Below are 9,942 nucleotides of genomic sequence, written 5' to 3' on the forward strand. Positions count from 1 at the left end.
GATGGGTTCCTGTCAGGGGCAAAAAGGGAAGCTAATGAGAGGAGAATGGGCTGACAGCAGCTGTGGAGTTTTGTCACTTGGTAGCAGCAGCTGGCTAAGGCAGAGCTTGTCTGGGGAGACAGCTGTCACAGCTGGGTGTTAGCAAACCTCCCGCATAAGCACTATGCAAACACAGCCAGGGAGGACTCTGACAGGAGAACAAAGTATTTTTTTTCTATTTTTTTTGCTCATAATAATCTATTTTTTTTTATTATTATTATCTGTGAGGTCACTTGGATCTTAGGCTTTAAATTCCTTAAGGGACCATCTAGGAAATGTGTGATCTCAGATTTAAAGGGTGGGGAAGCTGGCAGAGCCCTGAAGAACTCCAGTATTTTAGAATGAGGCTGTGAGAGGTTGGGGGCAGGCATCTTTTAATTCGTGCCAACGCCTTCTCCAACGAAAGTGTCGGGCCTCAGTTCAGCTGATGCTCTTTATAGTTCCTATGCCTGGAGGTTTTCCCACACCACCAAGCAGTTCTCCCACACCAGCTGGGAATCATACAATTCAACTCAATCTGCCACTGTCTACCTAGTTCAGCTGTGGGCAAACTATGGCCCGTGGGCCAGATCTGGCCCGTTTGAAATGAATAAAACTAAAAAAAAAAAAAAAGACCATACCCTTTTATGTAATGACTAGGGGCCCGGTGCACGAAATTCGTGCACTGGGTGTGTGTGTGGGGGGAGTGTCCCTCAGCCCAGCCTGCCCCCTCTCACATACTGGGAGCCCTCAGGCGTTGACCCCCATCACCCTCCAATTGCAGGATCGGCCCCTTGCCCAGGCCTGACGCCTCTGGTCTAGGCGTCCGGCACGGGCAGCGGGGACCTGCAGTGGCAGCGGGGGGGGGGGGTGGGGGGGAGGGGGCGGTGCTGCAATTGCGGGCTCTGCCCCTGCAGGACGCCTCTGGCTGAGGCGTCGGCCCGGGCAGCGGGGACCCGCAGCTGCAGCGGCCCCACGATCGTGGGCTTCGCTTTAGGCCCAGGCAAGGGACCCCTAGCTCCCGGGACTGCCAGCTTCAACCGTGCCCAGCTCCCATCGCTGGCTCCACCCCTACTTCCTGCTATCACTGGCCAGGGCAGAAAAGGCACCTGCCCCCCAGCTCTTAGCTCCCCCCTGGGTTTCCAATCACTGTCAGTGGCAGGGGGCTTCTTCCTGCTTTCCCTTTCACCTCCCTGCATTGTGCTTACAAATGCAAATTAACCGCCATCTTGTTGGCAGTTAACTGCCAATCTTAGTTGGCAGTTAATTTGCATATAGCCCTGATTAGCCAATGAAAAGGGTAGCTCGTACGTCAATTACCATTTTTCTCTTTTATTAGTGTTGATGTTTACTTTGAATTTATATTAGTTCACACAAACACTCCATCCATGCTTTTGTTCCGGCCCTCCAGTCCAGTTTAAGAACCCATTGTGGCCCTCGAGTCAAAAAGTTTGCCCACCCCTGACCTAGTTATAACATCAGATCCCACAGGTTAAGGATGCAATGGCAAAAGATTGCCCCTCCCCCGTTGCAAGTTCAAGTTGTCACCTGAGCTTCTGACTGTGAATCAGGGGTACCCAAGAGGCCCTCTCTGGGTTTGCCTAATTGCCTAGAGTGGCTCACAGAACTCCAGCAAAGAAGATTCTATCCCTTGTGGACTTTGGGGCTTGGTATGCTGGCTTTACGGAAGCATTTTGGTTCACCAACCTGGAAGCTCCCTGACACTCCTTCCTCCTTTTTGTTTTTGTTAATGATGCTTCATTAGATAGACATGATTGATGAAATCATTAGCCACCTGTGACTAACTCAACCTCCAGCCTCTCTCTCCTCCCCGAAGTGGGTGGAGACTGAAAGTTCTCAAGTTCCAATTCTCTGAACACTTGGTTGGCTCCTCTGAAACCAGCCCCCATCCACAGAGATGATGATAAAAAAAAAAAAGTCATCTCATTAGCATAAAATAGCTTTGTTGCTGTCATCTCTTAGGAATTCTAAGGGTTTTAGGAGCTCTGTGCCAGAAACAGGAATGAAGACCAAATACATATTCCTGTGGATGAAAAGGGGCTCTATAACACATGTGACCAGTCCAGTGACCAAAAGTAACCTCACAAGGTGATCTGGCCATAAGTTCCTAACTGGGCAGGTGCTGGTGGGCAGTCATGCCCTAGGCCTATAACTTCTTTAGGAAAAGGTCCATCTTTATAGTCCGCAAGGCCTGTCCATTTTTCCCGTGCACCAACATTAACACACCTTTGAATAGCTTCTTTTTCAGATGCCTCAGCAACCTAACGATCCTCAAGAGACCACAGAATCTTAACTATCCTATAATCTAATCTCTGCCTTGCTTCCTCCCACTTTCTTATAATCTTCCTAAATTCCAAATGTGTAAAAGAAACTCAATTCTCTGGGGCACTTTCTAAGTCTACTAAGATCTTGCTTTCAGGCCTGTATTCTGTTTGGCTCAAATACACTCTAATAAACCCATGAAAACTTTCTAGATTTGGGTGTTCTTATGTATAAACCACAATATCACACTCTTTCTGCTTCCTAGCTTCATTTTTTTTTTCTTGCCGGGGAAACTACTAATGTGTTTTTCCAAGGGTGCGACATGGATGTTTGATGCCCTCACAGAGACACTTTCTGTCTGTCTTTTGCAAAAAGCCCGATGCCCTGTTATGAGCAATAAAATGCCTGTTTATGCAGGAAGCTAAGTATCAAATTTGGCTAAACTGCAACGGACAGCAACAACCCTAATCCTGTGTGTGTTTCTTCCGGGAGTTCATTAATTATATTCACAACTGTCTAGCAGTAAAAGATGATGTGCTTAGGTTCCTCTAGCTTGAGGTTCATGCATCTTGTATTCTGGTGGCCCTCCGCATGCTTGCCCCTGCCACTGTTCACTACTCATTTCCCCTCCAGGCACACCCAATCAAAAACCAAACATTTGCCAAACATTTGCCCAATTTACTTATCTGTTAAATATTTATTGTGTATTCCTGTGCTTCATTCAGCAATGATTTTCTGCTAACCCAGGTAAGTAGGGAAAATGATTTCAGAAACAGCTGTTTCTGGCTGACTATTCACTCCATCTTTCAATCAAAATAAAAATACAGAGGTGTGTGCGTGTGTGTGTGTGCCAGGTGCTATGCTAGGTGCTGGGAATATGGTAGGAAACAAAAACACACTTTTTTGGAGGACACCTGAGGGATGGCACTAAGTCCAGTGATAACAGCCACAGACGTGAGGTCCCCCAGGATTCCTGTCTGCTCTAACTATTGCATCATACCCCCAAGGCAGGACTCCCAAAGTCATGGTGTACAACTCCAGGCGGTTGTGTGATATGGCTGGAGGATAGAGGACAGGTTTTGGGGGCTATGACAGAAGCAGGACCCAGACATGGAGAGTTTTGTGTGTACCATGTGAAAGCATGCTCATACAAACTAGAGGTCCATCAAGACTGACTAATCATTTAGGGAGTACAATGAATCAGGGGGCACATGCCCAAAAGAAAAATCTGCGACCATGGACCCTGCTTGCCAGTCCTTTCTTGCCAAGATGCACTGGAACCTCTAGCAACATATGAGGTCTTTAATTAATATCTGTGGCCACATTTACACAAAAGACAGCTGTTTTGTACTTATTTTAATCTCAATTGTTTACTCACATGGTTACCTAGCTTATATGATGTTTTCTAGGGAGCCATGTTTCAGAAACCCATGGTGTTTTGGGTTTGTTTACCATACAGAGTTATAAATAGATCAGGTACATCTTGCTAAAAGGATTTCATAGACAAGAGTTCTCCCACTAGCAAATAGCATGATGAGAGCTGACAGGAGATCTATTATGTTATTGGCATGTTTCTAAGGAGATTTGGTGTCATTACTTTCTTTCCTCCCTAGGTAATTCTCTGCTTAACTTCTCCATCCAAGAAGGGGAGAGAATGCATTGTGGGCTTGCTACAAACCATTTATGCCTCAGTATGCATTTATACTACCATAAAGGAGCCTGAATTTATAGTTCAATCCCGAGGCTGTCTGAATCACCTGAGTTTCTTGTTAAGTTGCATATCAAATCAGATCTTTAAAGCTGGGGCCCAGGATTGGATTTTAAAGACTAACAAAGGGCTCAGATGGTGAAGTAGGAATATTCTGTACTCACCTCCTCCCAGGACACACTTAATCTACAGCTACTTATAGACCATTTTCTTATGAACAAAACAAACAACAAAAAAAATACCTACCAAAAATAAAAAATCTAAAAGTGAGCTGAGCAACAACTACATATTGGGCAAGTAAGAAAAAAACCCCACATTGAAGTGGGTAGGAGAGGCTGGGACACAGTCTTGCCATAAACCCCACCCCTGGTGCAGCAACTCAGGGAACCCCAAACCCAAAACTTCTTACTGTGGAGCAAAGAGTTTAAACCTCACATTAGGGCAACTTTTAAGACCTGCACTGAGAGACAAGCACCCAAAACATCTAGCTTCAGAAACTAATAGGGCTTTTGTCCACAAGACCCATTGGCAATACAGTGGAACACAGATATGACTCTTAAAGGGCTCACGTGCTGAAATTAACTTATCATAGGGCCCAGCACATAGGTACCCAATTGTGCCCAGACTGATGTGAGAGAGGCTCCTCTGCTAATCTTAAAGCACAGACCTAAGGGCAGACATTTAACTTAGCACACATCTACTGGCCTGCTGGGATGTTCTCCAGAGACTTAAACTGGTGGGTGCCACCTTTTTGTGTCTCTCTCTTTTTTTTTTAGCTTCTCATAGACCTTTTATTTTTCTTTTCCCCCAGTGGCCACCATCTTTATACTCCCCCTCTACCTGGCTCAAGCTAGAGAGTGCCATCTACTCACTCTACCTCTGCGGTGATCCAGAGCGCTAGTATCTCCCAGAGGGAAACTTTTATGTGTGTTTGGTGCCCTGGATTATATAGATGGTGCTCCATTTCTGTGGCCACTGCCCAGGGAAAACCCCTGATCACCTGGCTCTGGTGGCCATGGGGCTTGTGTTCCTGAGTCCCATGGAACTGGAGCAATTTGAGGGACGGTTCTGGACAGGCTGCCACTCAGAGGGTACCACACAGATAGCATCACCGAAAACCACCACCAGTCTCCCTGGGAAAGAGGTCTACTTGCTTGTACTGAAGTTGCGGCCCGAGGGAACAGCCTCAGGTTTGATACACATCTAGAGGGCTATGAAGGTGCTCTAGGGAATGAATGCAGGCCAGTGGATGCCATCTTTGCACGCTACCTGCTATCAAACTGCACTACACTGACAGAGTAATTAAAACAGCATTGTATTGGTATAAAAACAGACATATAGATCAATGGAACAGAATAGAGAGCCCAGAAATAAACCCACGCCTTTATGGTCAATTAACACTTGGCAAAGGAGATAATAACATACAATGTGGATTTGTGGGGGTGAGTGAAATAGGTAAAGGTGGTCAGTTAGAAAATACACATTCATAGGATATAATGCACAGGATGGTGACCACAGTTAACACACTCATGCAAATTTTAAAGGTGCTGAGAGAGTAGATCTTAAAAGTTCTCATCACAAGAAAAACATTTTGTAACTTGTGGGAAACTGTTTATTGCCTTCACTATCTGATAAGCATAGACAGAGAACTCCCCAGAACCCCCCCCCCCCCTCCCGCCCAAGGCTGGGTGCCTTTGAAGCCCTAGCAAAGCCCGGAGCTAGGCGCCACCTCTGTTTGTCCAGACAGTGGTAGCTGAAACTACTCCCCCATTTATTATTATGTAAATCCTTGCTGATGGGCTAGTCTGCTTGTTACTGGGGGGTCACCTGCCTAAGGGCTACTCCAGATCAATAAAAGATTGGAGCAGCCTGAGCATGGGTGGAAGTCCCTCTCCTTGAGTTGGACTTGCCCGCCTGGACCTCCAATATTGCAAAATTATCTCGTGTCTTTTTCTCTCATTTGTTGTGCGGCTCCTCTTTCAGGTACCGAACCCTACTCCACGCGGGTCGTGGAAGGAAACACTCGACAGTAACTACGCATGGTGATGCATATCATATCAACTAGACTTCTTGTGGTTCACATTTTGCAATAATACAAATATTCAATCATTTGTTATAACATTATATTAGTTTCAGTATACATGTCCATTATATGTTAATAAAAAATAAAGCAGATCACACTATGATTTTTACGCAAGCTAGTGTTTGAGATTTCAGTAATATATCTGGAGACATTTGAAGTGAGTTTCAATGTTTGAACTGGGGGCAGTTCTGAGATCTCCAGTAGCTTAAGCTAAATGAAACGAAGTTTGTACTAAATACCTAGAAATCAATCTGGGAGATAAGAAATAAAATGCCCAGGGGATAGTGCCTGCCTATGATTACTGGAGTGAAAAGGGGGGTGTTATTTCTCATTCCAGTCAGATCTCCGACAATCCTATTGCCTTTAAACATATTAACTCTTCAGGAGCAATAGAACACCCATTCACCACTAGCATTCTGTGGTTCTTCTTTATGACTAATTGAAGTGTGCTATGGTAGGAAACTCTTCCCTTTTATCCCAATAAAATATTTGAAATGTGTGTCATACACATTTTTAAAGCTAAATTTTAAATACTCTAGAGTACTGGTGTCAAAATTATACTATCTAAAACAAACAAATAGATAATTCTACCAAAGCAATCAGCAAAGCATTTCAAAGCCAGTATGCTGTGGATGGATTAATGCAGCTCTTATTTTCTAAACACACATAAAAATAATAGCTAAAACGTATGGTAATTTGATGTTGGTATGTTCACCATTAATAATAGGGTGCCTGGACACTATGGAGTTTTCTCCAATTCACACTAAAATTTTATTCTTTGGCTTTAATGGTCCAATCTCCTAATTTAAGAGGCTTAAAAATGACCATGCTCTTTGAAACAATAGTCACAGTTTAGGAATTTATATTAAGAAATTATTCAGAGGTAAGTTCACAAATTCATGTATGAGAAAGAATTATCTCAGTGTAACTCATAATCACTGCAATTCAGAAACAGCTTAAGTGTTCCAAAAAAAATAAGGAAATTTTTAGATAATTTATGGTAAATAGTATCATGAGATTTTTGTAGACATTAAAGTATTGTTTGGGAAGATAAGAAAATCCTCATAATTTAAGTGACCTCTTATAAAAGTAGGGTATAAAGTTTCATATTCAAAATAACAGCTGTGATGAAAAACTGTGCACAGAAACTAGCATGAAAAAAGGCATAAACTTTACACTGCTTACCTCAAAGATGTAGAATCGTGGATGATGTGTGTTTTACATCACCTGCCAATATTCTATTTTTTATTGTAAATGTGTAATACCATATTATCATAAAAAGAGATGTTAATAAAATACGAGGAGGTAAAGCTTAAAAAAAAAAAAAGGTGGCAAACACAACTAGCCACTGTGACCAAGAGATCAAATGTAACTCAAGAGAGATTAAATCTTTAATACACCAGCCTAATTTTCATTGACTTCTTTCTATCACCAATATCAAGACTTTGTTAGTAATTTTTCTTCCACTAGAGTGCATTGTAGTAGAGCTAATCAAAGCATCTGTACCGTGAATTTCCTAGAAGGTGGCCTATCTTTGTTTCTGCACTTTTAGACTCTAACAGTTGTTTCTGCCAGTGTCACAGATAAGAGGAAATTTTGGACAGAGTTACTGGTCTCCATGGGGAAGGCTATTCCTTAGGCCCATCTGATGTTGCCGCTGCATCCCAAGGTCCACACAGGTGCATTACATAAGGCTGGAACAAAGCCCATGGGTGCAGTCATCAATGCTACATAAATTTGGTCTAATTTTTCTTTTACATGAACACTCTACCTTACAAAGGGACACTCTGCCATCATACTCCCAGCTAGAGAGATAGCCAGAAAGAATCAATTGAGCCAATCTGCCTCAATCCATTACTAAATAAGAACTCTATATTTCACCTATGTGAGTATTCTTTGGAAGGTAATTTAAATATTTCTTTACTTTTCTCTTTCAAGTTTGCCTTCTCTCCATGACCTGCCTACCTCTCGGGGCACCCATATATCCTTCTTGCTCAACCCCTCTTTCTCCTGCTTTTATTATCCCCTTTCCCATTAGATCTGCCTTCTTAATTCTGCTGCCATCTCTTATAGATGAGCTAGAAAGTTCCATACTTGCCGTTACCCCAGTAAAATCTATTTGCTGTGAACCTCCACATTTTTCAGAGTGAACCTGTAAGACAAAGTATTCTCTTGGTAAAATTGATGACTTCTTCTAGAATATTTTTTGAGCACAGAGAAGAAAATATGCTACTATAATTGATAACACCACTGTTATAGAGACTTAAAACAGCATTTCACTGAACAAACTATCCTAAAACTTGTTTGGAACCACAAAAGACCAAAAATCACTAATGAACTAATGAGGAAGAAGAACAGAGCGGGAGGCATCATGCTTCCTGATTTCAAACTACACTACAAAACTATGATAATAAAAACAGTATGGTTTTGGCATACAAATAAACATATAGATCAATGGAACAAAATAGAAAACCAGAAACAAACCCACACACATATGGCCAATAAATTTCTAACAAAGCAGCCAATGAAGAAAGGACAGTCTCTTCAATAAATGCTGCTGGGAAAACAAAACTGCCAAATACAAAATAATGATACTGAATCACTCTCTTCTATCATGCACAAAAATGAACTCAAAGTGGATTAAAGACTAAATGTAAGATCTGAAACCATAAAATTCCTAGAAAAAAACATAAGTGGTAAGCTCCTTGACATTGGTCTTAGTGATGATTTTTTGGCTCTGACACCAAAAGCAAAGGCAACAAATTAAAAGAAAACAAACAGAAAGACAAACAAGATTATATCAAACTATAAAGCTTTTGCACAGCAAAGGGAGGAAGCCACTTATAAAATGAAACTTAACCTACTGAATGGATAAAATATTTGCAAACCATATATCTGATAGTGTTAGTAGCCAAAATATATAAAGAATTCACACAATTCAAGAGCAAAACCCCCGGAGAACCAAGATGGCGGCATAGGTTAACGCCGGAGTTTGCTGCTTTGAACAACTACTACAAAAGTGAAACTAAAACACGGAACGGACATCACGCAGAACCACAGGAACGCTGGCTGAGTGGAAGTCCTACAACTAGGAGGAAAGAGAAACGCACACGGACACTCAGAGGAGGCGCAGTGCTGAAGTCAAATTCTGAGGTGCTGAGTGCGCGGAGCGGGCTGGCGGCGGAGGGCGTGGTTGTTGTTTTCAATCGGGAGGGAGTCGCAGACTCTGAGCTCCAGATACAGGCGAGTCTTTAGGGACCCAGACTCAAACGGGAGAAGCGGGACTGTCTGGCTTCGGTCAGAGCAAGTGCAGCTTTCTCTCCGAGCTTCGCAGCGGGTGCTGGAACTCAGAGAGGCAGAGCCCCTGGGGACAGGACTGAGAGCCGCCATAACTGCTCTCGCCGGCCCACCCTGTTGATCCTGTTCGACCCGCCCTGCCCAAGCCCTGCACAGAGGCATTTGCCGGATAGCCTCAGGCAAAGGCTAGATTAGCACCTCCCTAGAGGACAGAAGTTCTCTCACTACTGACACAGCTGATTCTCATAGCCACTTGGCCTGGAGGTCAAACCCTCCCTGGAATTAGCTACAACAATCAAGATTTATCTATAAGACTGCGAACAAAGACCACTAGGGGGTGCACCAAGGAAGCATAACAAAATGCGGAGACAAAGAAACAGGACAAAATTGTCAATGGAAGAAATAGAGTTCAGAACCACACTTTTAAGGTCTCTCAAGAACTGTTTAGAAGCTGCCGATAAACTTAATGAGATCTACACGAAAACTAATAAGACCCTCGATCTTATATTGGGGAACCAACTAGAAATTAAGCACACACGGTCTGAAATAACGA

The sequence above is a fragment of the Myotis daubentonii genome, chromosome 14 (genome assembly GCF_963259705.1).
Source record: "Myotis daubentonii chromosome 14, mMyoDau2.1, whole genome shotgun sequence".
Lineage (NCBI taxonomy): Eukaryota > Metazoa > Chordata > Mammalia > Chiroptera > Vespertilionidae > Myotis > Myotis daubentonii.